The sequence below is a fragment of the Panthera onca genome, chromosome B1 (assembly GCF_046562875.1).
Source record: "Panthera onca isolate mPanOnc1 chromosome B1, mPanOnc1 haplotype 2, whole genome shotgun sequence".
NCBI lineage: Eukaryota > Metazoa > Chordata > Mammalia > Carnivora > Felidae > Panthera > Panthera onca.
Window position 1 is genome coordinate 105,744,946 of NC_138342.1, and position 14,770 is coordinate 105,759,715.

Below are 14,770 nucleotides of genomic sequence, written 5' to 3' on the forward strand. Positions count from 1 at the left end.
GAAAATGTCCACTGTCCACACACACACACACACACACACACACACACACACAATTAATTTTAGGTATATATAATTTTTAGCCTGGTATTCAAGGCTTCTTTCAACCTAATTTTACAATCTTATTTTCTACTGTCCCTTACACTTATCTTCCCCATAAATTAAATCGAATTACCTATTTTCTGAAATGACCCTACACTTTTCCTTCTATGATTGGCTCTCCTGACCTTTCTCTTTGCTTACAGTGTTGATTCCTCATCTCTCCCATTAATCTTTGAGTCCAGTAGTTTGAATTACTATACTATAAAGATAAAGATGTTATAAATATAAGGATGTATACACAAATATGGGTAGTCCTTTCATTGTTACTGAAACTACTCATCTGTTAATTTTGTGCATCATAGCAGGACTAGTGTTTATAGTATGCATTTTTTTAAAACTATCTAATATTCTTGGCTTGTTCATTAAGACTTTCCATTGCTACCTAGATTTATGGACGGCAAATTCTATTTTGTAACCTAGGAGATGTGCCACTATGATACATTGTTTACATCACCTGCAAGGTGACATCTTACATTATTGAGTAGTCTTGCTGAGAGATATCTCATCTTTGACAATGACCCAAGACAAGCATGTCAGATTCATTTTATGTGACGGTTGATCCAGTTTTAACTCAATTTTTGTTAAATCGTAAAATTTAGTTTATGTTTTGATTCTGGTAAGTAATTAGCTGGGTGATCACGAGAGGCCCATTCTTTCGATAAAAAGCTTTCTATGTTCTGTAAATTGGAGAATAAACAAGAACATGTAAGTGAATTATACCCAGCTCAGTGAGATAAAGGAAGCAGATTTTTAATGAGATTGTGAGAAGAGGAGAGTTTTAATTGAAAACCTTGGATTTGGGTTCTTGTTTGACTGGTTTGTAGTTTAAGGCAGTTGACTTACCTTTTCTTTGTGAAGTAGTTTTTATCTTTTAAGTAGGGCTACTGGTGCCTGGACAGCCTCCCTAATAAAGCACCTGAGACCTTGTACCTCTGAACATTTTGAAATTTTATGCTCCACAAATGAAAGAGATTATTATTGGAAAAGAATAAGATAATGTTTAAGCTTTTTTTTTTTTCTATGTTTAAGTGTAATTATATTGTGACTTCAGTTGAAACATTAAGAGGAATAGTTTTAATATTTTTAGTTATTAATTATATTCTGATATAGATGATCTGATAATAGATTTGCTATTTTCTGCCCACCACTAAGCTGGGTTTTTCATAAATATAGAAGAAAAGTCTATGACTTCTCAGAGCCTCGGAGGAGGGAGGACCACTTGTGAGGGAGGAAGCATGAACGCCTGGGCACTGGACGCTAACTGCTAGGGTTTAGAAGAAGGAGGAACCAAAGAAATATGTATCGGTTTTCTATTGTTTCTGTTAACAAATTACCACAAACGATGTGGCTTAAAACAACTCTAGTTTATTCTCTCCAGTCTGAAGGTTAGAATTCTGAAGAGTGCAAATGTCTCAAGTTGTCAGCAGGCCTAGTTCCTTCTGAAGGTTGTAGAGAAGAATCCATTTCCTCCAGCTTCTAGAGGTGCTAACTTCCTTGTGGCCTATATGCTAACATTACATGCTCATGGCCTAGCATCACATCATTTCTCATCCAGCCTCTGACATCATGTCACCTTCTTCCTCTGACCTTCTTGCTGCCCTCTTATAAGGATGCTTGTGATTACACTGCCCCCCTCCCCGCCCCCCCCCCCCCCCCCCCGCCCTGCTGCCGCCCGGATAATCTAAGCTACTTCCTTAAAAGTCTTCACTTAAGCACGCCTGCAAAGCCTCTTTCCTATGTTGGGTAACAACTACAGGTTCTGGGGATTAGGACGTGGATAGCTTTGGCGGTGGGGCATTACTCAACCTATCACAGAAGAGGAACCTTCAAATTGTCGGTATATTATGGATTAAAACAGCACCCTAAATTACTGAATTTTATAGCTTCAAGACAGTCACCACTAACTAAAACAGAGGCCAAAAATATGAATTGAATATAGCAACTACTTTTCTAATCTCAATGCTTTTTTTTTTCTGTTTTGTGACTAGAAATTTCTTCTTTTTAAAGTTCTCTTTAAATGTATTTATTTGTTTTGAGAGGGAGCTAGAGACAGCCAGCACATGCAGGGGAGGGGCGGAGAGAGAGGGAGAGAGAAAGATTCCCAAGCAGACTCCAGGCTATCAGCACAAAGCCTGATGGAGAGCTCAAACTCATGATCTGGATACTTAACCGACTGAACCATCCAGACATCTCAGTGACTAGAAATTTCTAATGAAAGCAGTACTTAATGGGATGACCAGCCTTTTCTTTCTTAGCATATTCTGATGGACTTTTTAAATAGGCTTACCTATTTTACTTTGTCTTCACTTTGAGCGAAACCACTTTTGATGATCTTACCATCTTCTGTCCAATACCTACTGGATGAAATTAATTTTGAACCAGAATATAAATGATGGAAAGCTTTCAACTGATAAAACTGAAATAGGATCAAGTGATGACTGTAAGTCTCTATTACAATGTTGCCTAGCAACGTAGTTGCAGCTTTCCATTATAAGGAATGATACTATTATACAAAGGCATCTTAGAAAAGAAATGAAGGGTAAGAAGTTCTAAGCTTACAAAGAAGCTATCATTTCAGGGCATAGGAAAATAAAGTCATTGAGCTATCCAGTGAAGGTCACAGAACTAAAAGGATAAATTATGATTTAAGTATATTAAAATTTTAAAGTTAGTGTTTCCTTATTTCCTATTATTTATGTTCCAGTGCTTTTCAGTCCTTTGTAGCCTAATATCTTGAAAAAGCAAAAAACAAAACTCATTAAAGAATAAAAACACAAGTATCATGACATTCTATGACCAAGATCTATAGTAACACTGAAGTCTTTTGTAAACATTTGACATTTATTTTTGTGAACTTCAGAGTGTTACAGCCTTCTTTTTTTTGGCATCAATAAATAGAGCTTTAAAGCTACTTAATGTTTATTTTGAATCAAATGAAATGGAAACATAAGGTAATAATAAGGGTCTATTCGTCTAAGAAAATCTGTAAAACATAAAGTCATACCAAATAATGTCTTAAGTGTCAAATGTCTTTAGATGTTTTATCTATGGCAATATATTAATATGAAGTGTCATACATAATAGAGAGAAAAAGAAGTTCAGGTACATCGGTATGTTGGTTTAATTTTAAATAGGCCGTTGATTTAAGTATTGATAACATTGGTTTTTATTTTTTAGAGTGGACATCATTTTAAAGGTACCTACTAAATTCAGGTAATGGTCTCTCTCTATTTGCCATTTTTTGAATCCATTATTAACATCTTTATAACAGGCTTGTTAGTTCAGCAGAGGCCTTCAAGGCTTCCAAAAGAAATCTAGGCTGGTCAGGAAGCTGACCTGGACAGTGGCATTCCATGAGTGGGTGTTTCCTATGCCAGCAAAGCTGGGGCCCCCTTGCAAATACAAAGTCTTTTAAAGCAATTAGGGGGTCCCTGCCAACTCCCACTCTTTTTTTAATATGAGAGGCATCAGAAGCTCTGGGTCCATTTCCTGAAGCACAACTCCTATTCCTTCCTGCATGTGCAGCTCAAAGGCCCTTCTCCAAGTGCTGGATGGAGTCCAGGGGGCCATGAGCATTCTCTAGTCCTACACCTGAAAGTTTTTCTAATAAATAAGCTCTAAGCATACACTATTTGTCATTTCTGGTTTTATTTGCACCCATTATTCAACCCTTCATTTTCAGATGAACTTATGGTGCCTTTAAAACTTTAATTGGTTTTCTTGTGGATATGAGAACTCCAGAGATATTACACAAGCCAGGGCCCATTTGCCGGAAATATGTTTCAACTATAACATGACAAAAATGGTAAGAACCACTAATATGTATAAGTAACTTACCTTTTAAATGTTTGTAGTGGTAAAGAAATATTTAAAACTAAAATATTATCATCAAAGTCCTTTCTGGATCATTTCACACCTAAAATAATTTGTCTAAGTGGTCTTTAGATGGCTATATTAACTTCTTAGGCCTGACATATCAAGTTTCCACGAAGTAGTGGCTTGAAACAGGAACTTACTCTCCCACAGTTCTGGAGGCTAGAAGTCCAAAATCCAATGTCAGCAGGCCCAGCTTCCCTATAAAGTTTCTAGGGGAGAATTCTTCTTTTCTTCTTCTGGCTCCTGACAGCTCCTGACTTCCTTTGGCTTGTGCTACTGTAAATCCAGTCTGCTTTAGTCTTTCCATGGGTTTCCTCCCTTATCTCTCTGTGTCCTTTTCTATATCTTATAAGAACATTTTCTTTGGATGTAGCCTACCCCATTCTAGTATAATCTGTCCTCACTCATTACCTTAATTACATCTGAAAAGACCCTGTTTCCAAATAAAGTCACATTCTGACATTCTAGTAGACGTGAATTTTTGACGGACACTATTCAATCCACTCTGATGGTATATGACGAATATTTATATAAGTAATTCCCAAGGAATATAGATGCTGTGTTTTCCCTTTTAGGAAAGAGCCTAATCTACTTACAAATCATTGTTGGCCAAACATTCAATAAATGTGTATAACACGATTCGGGTATTTTTGTGCAATCTGAGTTTCATCCAATGTTCCAAAAGTCCCAGAGGTAGTGAAAGACTAAGGTGGGGGAAGGCAGATAATTTACCCAACCCCCCTAGCCACACAGGTAAATTTTATTAAACATTTCTATAACCTACATCAGTAGGGAGAGGGGAGAAAGTAACCAAAGAATACCGAGTCATCAACTATCTCCTCCTTCTAATCACTTGCTCTAATTTATGAGGCAAGGTTCTCTCAAGATCCCACAGTTACCTTACAGCGAAATGGTAGGAACTCTCCTGGGACTGATCAGTTTTTCCTGGTCTTCCTTTTTGTTGTTATTCACAGGGACCTATGGCTAGGTTCCTTTTCTCCTAGAGACAGAAGAAACCGACTGATGACTGATCCATTGTCACCAAAGTTGCTACGTAAAAGTGAAAATCAAACATTCCTTTCTAAAGTGTCAAGAACCTCATCAGTTCTTCCTCCTTTGTTGCCTCTAGATTACATGGCAATATCAAACACTAATGGAATTCTATGATCAATAGTTACTGACAAAAGCAAAGCTTTTGCTTTCATTTATTGAAGTATATAAATATGCTGACTCTTTCTCTTCTTCCCTTGTCTATCAACATAAAATAATCACAAAACACAAATTTAAGAAAGCACTTTAAGAGCCGGCAAGTGACTTGAATGAATCTTTGTACATGAATTTGCTTAAAATATTTGGAACAATGCCATAGCCCATGTGATTGTTTCAATTTTTAAAAATAGGAACAAGTAGAAATTTTGATGAAAACATGTATGTAATTTGTTTATTAAAAAAGGGCACAATCCTCCCTGTTACTTATTTTACTACATTTCTCTTTAAAAAGAAATATAAGGTGAATTATACAGACAAGTATAATGCAGCAAGATAAAAATATTAAATGAATTTATAAATATGGGTGAATGGAAATAAATTTTAGTAGTGTATAGAAGTCCTCCAGGAATGCACTAATTGGACACACTCAATAAAACCAGGCTCTGTCCCATTGCTAGAGGAGGGTTATAGATTGGCTGTACAGTTCCTACCAGCAAGGGCATTCAAAAAATCCTGGGACATGAAACTTCTCCATTATGTTCTAAATTAAAACACACCAGTGTAATTACGAGCAACTTTTCTTTGATATTAAATAAAGATGCATCTTACGTGGGTTCTTATAAAAGGGGTTTGGGGTTATGTAGTGGAAAAGGTCCTTATTTATAGCCCCAGAATTAATACAGTAATGAATTGTAGGTTGATGTTTGTATTAAAATGTCTCAATAGAGGCCATAAAGCGAAAGAACAGTCCAGTGGACTAGGATGTTTATAAACAACCCAGGAACACTTACATGCAACAGCTACAGAAGAACCACCAAATTAGGACTATTCTGGCTCCTAAGATCAATTTAAAAGCACATCTCAACTGTTACGAAAATTATCTAAATATGCTTCACACCACCTGCAAGTCCTGTTTAAGGTAACGGTTTATATTCTTAAGTGATTTTCATGACTTAATGATTTTTCAGGAAAATATGTCAGAAATATTATATATAAATACATAGTTTCATAAGAAACCTTTAAAAAACTCTCAAATATGTTTCATAGCATTCAATTTGTGTTCATTTGAAATTTTTTTTTTAACATTTACTCATTTTTGAGAGACAGAGAGAGAGAGAGCATGAGTGGGGAAGGGGCAGAGAGAGGGAGACACAGAACCTGAAGCAGGCTCCACGCTCTGAGCTGTCAGCACAGAGCCCGACGTGGGGCTTGAACTCACAAACTGCAAGATCATGACCTGAGCCAAAGTCAGACGCTCAACCGGCTGAGCCACCCACAGCACAGCACTTGAAAAAATTTATTTTCGTATATAATCTCAATGGCACCTTTGACATTTAAATGTTGCCTACAGAGTACTGAGCAAGCAGGGCTGCACAAAAGGTCTTACAGCTTTTGGGTTGAGACACGCTTTAACCAAGAAAACGAGAAGCTTCTCATGCAAACTTCCCATGGTTCCAACAGCCCAATCTTGTTTGATATAATATATTGATCATATAGAGAATTTCACCTTAATAAAGAACATCTTGGCACTTTTTAAAAATGGTATTCATTTATTTTGAGAGAGAGACAGAGAGACAGAGAGACAGAGACAGAGAGAGACAGAGGAAGGGGCAAAGAGAGAGGGAGAGAGAGATAGACGATCCTAAGCAGGCTCCACACTCAGCTGGGAGCCTGATGTGGGGCTCAATCCCACGAAACTGGGGTCATAATCTGAGCTGAAATCTAGAGTCTGACACTTAACTTACTGAGCCACCCAGGCACCCCATGGCACTCTTACCTAGCTTTGTACTACTGGTTTGCTGCCAGTGGTTCTTATAATTTTTGTCCCTCCAAGGTCATTGGAGGATGTATGTTCACAGAACACTTTCAAGAATGGTAGGATTTCCCTCTCACTAAACTGAAGGACTAGTAGTGGTGAAAAAGGAAACTAAGAGACCTTAAAAGAATACTATCACCACCCACTCAGCTGTAGAGACCAGTAGCACTGTCTGGTCAAAGTCCTCTATGGTCTAACTAAGTACACCTGGCAGTAGGGGCTGCACCTGTACTCAATATAGTCTGGGGCTAGAGCACAAGTGTTACAGGTTCTGGGCTGCTGGCATTCCCCAACATTCTCAACTATTGGCCCCCAAATTTATTCTTCTTGGTTCTTGACCCCTAAACATTTATCACCCCCCTTACAAATATATTCTTGTGCCCGTGCACAAAGTGGAAAGCCACAGAAGATTGGAATCTCTCTTCTAGAGAGACCCCAAGGACACCTCTCTGGGTCCTGCCCAAGCATGCCTCTTTGCAAGGTGGTGAGAAACCAGTAGCCTTTCTCTTCTGTCTCCACTGTCTGTGACTTCCAAACTAGAACAACTGATGCTCCAAGCCTCTACTTATAGAGGCCATACTTCTATAAGCCTCCACTTATACAAATATAGGCCTTGCATATAGTCGCGACCCCACGAAATATTTAAAGGAATTATAGTTAGGAAAAGGATAAGTAAGAGTAGCAAAATAGAAGAAACTGATACCAAACACACTATATTCAACTGTCATGTTTTTCAGCATTAAATAAATAGATATATGAAAATCTTCAAATATTCATTCCTCTTGTTTGGAAAACATGTAAAAAATATTGCCATTTAACGGATGCCAACTAAGCAACAGGTGCTATGTATGTTAAGAAACAGTAAATTGTCTGTAATCATCATAACTCTATTTGATAGGCATTATCATAGATATTCTCATTTTACAGAAAACTGAGGCTGGACAGTTTAACACAATAGTTTAAGTGGCTGAATGGGGATTGAAACTCAGGTCTGTGGCTACCAAGTCCCAGAAAGTTCTAATGCATCACTTTGACTTGAACTGATGTCTTTGTTTTTTAGGGGGAAAAAATATGGTGGCTGCTCATAGAAAATGAAGAATTTTCTACTCAATGGTATTTTTGCATAGGAAATCTACCCAACATTGGAAGAATGACTAGAAGCCATAGTGTATCTGATTCAAAGAAGCACATTTAATTTGAAATGCCACCTTAGCTGGTTGAAGAGAGACATATGTAAAAACAGTCATAACAATAGCAGATTACTCCATTATACACATACCTCTTATAAAACACAAATTGGCATTTAAAAATATAGCCCATCTTAAAAATTCACTAGGAAATTACTACTAACTCAATGTGAATTACTCTTTGGTGTCATAGTAAACATGGGCAACAGGTTTATTTTCACTATCATGTCAAAGCCCAACGATTAACAAAATTGAAAGAAAAAGAAAAGTTACTCAGTGGAAAACAGACCTTTTGTTTTTGGTTTTTGGTTTTTTCAGTTAATTTCATATTGATAGTGGGGGAACAAAACTGCAGAGATAAAATTTAGGGATTTTACTGGAACTTTATTAATTTTTCAATTTAATTTTCCTGAGTGAAATGTGGTCAAGCAGTGGTCAAATTTCCTTATCTTCTCTGATGAGAAAAGTTGAAAAGAATTTAGTTGAGTTAAGAGAATTAGGTCTGGAGGTAGCCATGAATTCTCAAATGAGACATTTGGTTTAGAAATAATTTCTCTTCTTTGGCAGTATCATTACTCTAAGTTAGCTATTCTACTCCCATTGTTGGAATTTATTATATTGATGTATAATATATGTGAAAGTTATATTGATATTACTTGTTAAAGATGTGAAAACGCATACAATTTTGCTTCATTCTATGTTGATCATCATAAATACGTTCTAAAAAAACAGTTTAAAATTATAATGGTTATGATTTGTCATTTACTTTTCCTCTTTTTAATTCCTTTGGCTCTCTATTTTTTTTTTTTAAGTTTTTGTTGTTTCCTTTATGTGCTACCAATGAGGAAAAGTTGTTTAAGAGATGCAAAATATCTTCCTAGCTGAAACTTCCTCACCACTAATCATACCAAGTGACCAGTGTCCCTAGAAATAGAGACTATTATAATGTTCCACAGCATTTACTACGTTAGTGTCCATTATAGACTTTGAGAGGAATTAAAATAAAGAGGCACGTTTGACACAAATCACTGTGATGCCCAAAATACATACGCTGGCCATCAAGAAAAAGAGGCACCAAGATTTATATGTGAAGGATGCTATGTCTCCCCAAAGGTTCAGGATGTGTTTTCTGGTTTTGATGCTACGTGGCAGTTCACATACAGAAATAAACACAATAAGACCATCAAAAGAAGCAAATCCTCTGAGTTTGGCCATAAATACGCTCATAGTTCATACTTGCCATAGTGAGTAGGTTACGAATCAGAATTTGCTTTTCTCTGATTCTTCAAATATTCTGGATTGTTTAAACAATTTGATGCTCCCTAATTCTTAACACACTTGGTGCATTGTTTTTATTTCTTTTTTCCACTGCTTAGACCAGACAAATCATATAGTGTGAATAAACTTGTATGAAGTCTGCTAAAGGCTTTCTGCAAATACTTACTTGGAAGAGTTTGGAAACATCCTTTGTCATGACTGTTTTAAACCCAGTCTCAGTACACTGCCTTTAACATTTAATGCTGACAACTGGAAAAATATAACAAGGCAAAGCTGGAGAATCTGGTAGTAACAAATTTGGTTAATGTCCAGGAAAATAACAATAAAGAAGTCATTATTGTCCCGTCTCATGTGAAATCTATTGTCAATATTTCTTTTTTCTTTAAAGGTTTATTTATTTTTAAGAGAGAGAGAGCACACACATAAGCAGGGGAGAGGCAGAGAGAAAGGGGGAGAGAGGATCCGAAGTGGGCTGGACGCTGACTGGCTGACAGCAGCCAGCAGGATGCAGGGCTCGAATTCACCAACCACGAGATCATGACCTGAGCCAAAGTCAGCCGCCCAACCGACTGAGCCACCCAGGTGCCCCTTGTTACCAATATTTCTAATGTACTGCTACCACCTATGTTATGGTATAGATGGGCCCCATACTCGGTTATAATTTAATTGCTCTGTTCCTGATTATGTCTAGTTTTAACTTCACTGAAATGTAGCTGTGTTTCTAATTATGCAAGTGTTTTATTGGAGACATATGGTTTAAAACTAAGATATTTTTTTCATAACTTTCTATTTTTTTTCTATTTTATTAAGGAACCATTGACACTTAGGCATAGAGCATAATATCAAAGTTTTAGAGTCACAAACAGGTTTTGTGACATTAGCTTGCTGGTCCTTCTTTATTGTCATTCTGTTCTAGACCAAACATTTTCTAAGTAAATAGAAAAATGGATGTAAGATTTAAGATAAGGTGGGAGGGAGAGGTGACATAGAAAATTTGTATAAGTAAATCAAATATTGATTTTAAATTTATGCAGTCTTTTTACATAAATATTCTTTTATTTGATATACTTAATATGTTCTGAACAAAAATAATACTGATTTTAACAGAACAAGAAATAAAACAGCTTTTGATTTCATGCCAAAATTTAAGCATCTGACATTTAATTCATGGTATTTAAAATTTCTGAGATGATAGAAATCAGATCATTATTTTATAATCTTATGTTCTCAGTTTGAAATAACACATCTGGAATTTTAATAAAAAACAATGCATTAAAAGGTAGATCGTGATATTACCTTATCTGTAAATTGTATTTGTTTGGCTACCAGATCAATAGATTTCACAGTACGATTAATTATAAAGTAAGTTTTAATTTGACATTTCAGATTGCTAAGCCTATTGATTTTTCAGAACTCCTTCCCCAAGTTCTATTTAAAAAATGCATAAGGCTCTTTCTCTAAATAGACTGAGTGCAGACATTTTACTTTATTAGCTTACCAATGATATTATGTTCAGAATGTCACTGGAATCTTTTGTTGCTATCATTAGCTGGAATTCTCAGTCTCCTTCACTCTTGCAAGCTTTTTGCTCTACATTTCTGATGCTTTATTCATCTCTATAATCTTCACAGAACTGGGAGACTGTTGAGAATATATAGTTGAACATCTTCAAAATTTTTCCTGGGTAAGTGTGGGATTTGCCTAAAATTCACCAGGTCATTATAATTCTAGTATACTTGTTTTTGTTTGTTTTATATCTGACTTTGATTTTAAAATCTCCCCCTTTGAAAAATTGGTATATGTAATTCAAAGTCCTTATTTTAAAAATATTTAAAAAATGATCTGTAAATCCTGTTGTGTCTCTAATGTTCTGTAGGTCTGTGGTTTATAAAATACTGGTCCATAGTTGTCTCATTTAATCTTATCTGTCATAAAGCCTAGCATGTTGTAGGGGGGAATGTTTCTATATTTTAATATAATAAATATATTTAATCACATATATAATATATATATACACCATTTTCCCAATAATAAAAGAAAATTAAAACCAAGAGTAGTCAAAGTGGAAAGAGTTGGCTTAGGCTTGCGTTTGAACCCCAGGTCTAGCATTGACTAGACTGGGGACAAATTGTCACTCAGAGCCTCAGTTACATCATTTGACAAATGGGATTAACATCAGAGAAGATTTTGGAGGAGTAAATATGCATAAATCTAATACATACCAGAGTTCAGAAGTTATTTTCCTTTACTTTTGACTCTAAATATTATTTTCTGTAGGGTGTATTATTCAGTTAGAAGGTATTGGGTTGATAACATGGGAATCTGCACTAATTCTCCCGTGACAAATAATTTAAAGTTTTTTTTTTTAGTACCTCACACTGAGCCAACGGGAGAATTTATATATTATCATTGTCAACAGATTTACTCACTAAGGTGCCTTGCCTCCCTATATCGTGATTTGCCCACTTTTCTCTACCAGGACAGTCCAAGACCCTATCATTCACCAACTGGATTATTGAAAGTCTTATTTAATTTCTAAGGCATTTGGTCACAGTGATAATGGATTTACAGGATTTGTTACTTTGTTAGTTGCATAGTTCGTTTTTATGACAAGAGAAAGATATCCACATATTATATGATCTTAACATATGTGTCTTGTATAGTGATTAGTGATCACTTTTTAAATCCAGGTTAACTTTACAAAAGGTCTTCATTCTCCCACCATTCTACCAAAAGTGCTCTTGCCTACGTAAAAGAACCTCTAGTTTTCTAAAACGCATGGTCATTTCAGAGTCCTCAACTTATGCAACCTCTTAGCTGCATTTTTTAACATGATTAATGGCCTCTTACTTCTTGAAACATGTTACTTGCTTGAATTTGGGATCCATGCTTTCTTAGTTTTCCTCTCTCATCAAACCCTGATTGGTCTCTGTTTCCTGGGTGGAATAAACGAATCCATGCTCTTTCTCTCATGTATAATATTGGAATGGCCTAAGGCACAGTCAGGGAACCTTCTCTATTCTCTATCTATACGCACTTCAAAGGGTTCTCATTGCAGAGCAACAGTGACTTTAAAATGTATCTACACTCTGTACTTGAAATTGTGGATTATTATCCTGGACCTTTCTTCTGATTGCCAGAGTGTATGTCCAGCTTTCTAGTTTATCACCTCATCCATGCTTACTAGGTATTCCAAACTTCGTTTTCTTTGTCTTTTTTTTTTTTTTTAATCAGTATTCATTTTCACTAATTTCTTTTCTCCCCCTTCTAAATACAGAAATCAAAACCTAGAGAAATTGGAAGTTTATTTCTGAAAATCCTTTACCAGAGTTTCAATATAGATTCTGCTAATGAGAAACAGTTGTCTGGAATTTAAGTGATGGTATAGAAGGAGAAGCAATTACTTTTATGGTAGTTATAAGGAAATGTGGTTTTGCTCAGCACCTTCCTTGCGTTCTCTTGTGAATTATTCACTTTGTTGCAAGAAGCTGCTAAGATAAATGCAAGCACTTTTCACGATGTCTGTGCTTAGTGATTCCCTAAAGCGAGCGGTGACTTCCCCTGATCTTTTTGTCTCCAGCCATTCAATAATTTCTCATTCCATATATTTGAATGTCTTCTTGTTCATAATATGAGAGTAATTCTTATATTTTGGTCCAACCTTGAATTCTCAATCAGTGAGGAAATAGACCATCAAAGATAGAATTAATTGATTCCTTGTTCTGGTTAGACATGAAAGCAGTAATGTTCTCATCACTGGTGGGAATAGAGACACTGTTTTTCCATGGTATGAAGTAGCAAATTAATTAGGTAAATTACCTCTTATGGAATGAAGTTTCTATCAGAAGCAGGCTTGCTTGGGATGATAAAGTAGTTATTGCTATAAAATATTATCATGAAAATATGAGTACAAAAATCTGGGAAGGACTGACTGCTTCTGAATACACTGAAGGGCAACAGAAAGAAAATGACAAGCTTGGTCTACATTCATAGACAAAGACATGGTTCAGAGGACTAATGGGACTCCATGATTAATATCCCCTCCTTCTTCCCACATACTTCTGTGGAGAACAATCAGTCAACTATGAACTGTTGAATTATAGCACAAATTCATTCACAGTGTTATTGGTAATTTTATATGAAACTTTAGGTCTCATTTTGGGAACTGTGAATTGGAGTGAGGCAGATTTGAGTGAATGCCAATGAACCTAAGTATCTACTTCAAATTCATTTGCAGTTAGAGTCGCCACCTTCTTCCCCGTCTAAGGTTATACTCTCGTTGCTCAAATACTTCCAATGTCCTTACTTAATACAGTTATCTTATAAGGGGATAGCCATTCTTTATAAATCCCACATATATTAGCATTTTTATTTAAAGACTTAGAAACTAATAAAGTGAATGAGATCCTATGTAGGTCAAGATAACTTACACATCAAAAGAATTGCAAAATTTTACAAATGTGTATCAGCAGAAATCTAGAAAATATAAATTAGAATGGGTTTGAAAGGTGTGAGAATAAGGAGGAAGAATATAACATTAAAAGTAGCCATGTTTATCAACATGGGAACATTTGCCACACATTCAGAATTCCATGTTAGTTCAACCATCTAGGAATGGCAATAATAGTTTGCTTAGTTGGTTAACAAAAACCTGGACACCATAGTGATCTTCATTAGAAAAAAGTGAGATACCAGAAATCTTGTGGTGTCTTTTAGAGCAAGGAATCCAAAGAATTAGAGTGATAGGAATGTTTACACAGATCAGTGATGGTGAACTGCTCACCCAACTATTTCCCTTTGGAGGGACCAAAGGACAATTCACTTGACCACAGCAGTAAGAATATTGGTGGAGGGACATTCTTCTTTTTTCTTTATGTTTTGACATATTATTTTTTAAGTTTACTTATTTTGAGAGAAAGAGCACAGGGGAGGGGCAGAGAGTGAGTAAGAGAGAGGATCCCAAGAAGGCTCTTGACTGTCAGCACAGAGCTCAGCCTGGGGTTTGATCCTGTAACTGGAAGATCAAGATCTGAGCGGTAATCAACAGTCTGACACTTAACCAACTGAGCCACGCAGGCACCCCATGGTGAAGGGGCATTCTTAAAAAACCTCTGGGACTATACTCAGCAAGCAGGAAGAGAAGTGAGAAATGTTGCCATGAAGATAGTTTGCTGATATTCATATGAAAGGCAAGATGCTGGAGGGACAGAAACCATGTGCTTGTGCTCAAATCCTGATGACACAGTAAGCGTGACAGGTGTAATGGGAAGCAGGGCTGGAGGCAGCGTGAGGAAGCTGGGCGAGC

The 14,770-nt window shown here is 36.2% G+C and overlaps 1 long non-coding RNA gene across 1 annotated transcript in view; it reads left to right on the forward strand.

Annotated features, from left to right (window-relative positions):
* Positions 1 to 589: 589 nt before the first annotated feature.
* The window catches only part of LOC132692115 (uncharacterized), a 35,053-nt gene continuing 20,872 nt past the window's right edge, over positions 590 to 14,770 (forward strand). The window contains exon 1 of the long non-coding RNA XR_009616184.1: positions 590 to 631. This is a non-coding gene — a long non-coding RNA (uncharacterized LOC132692115). The remainder of the gene's footprint in view (positions 632 to 14,770) is intronic.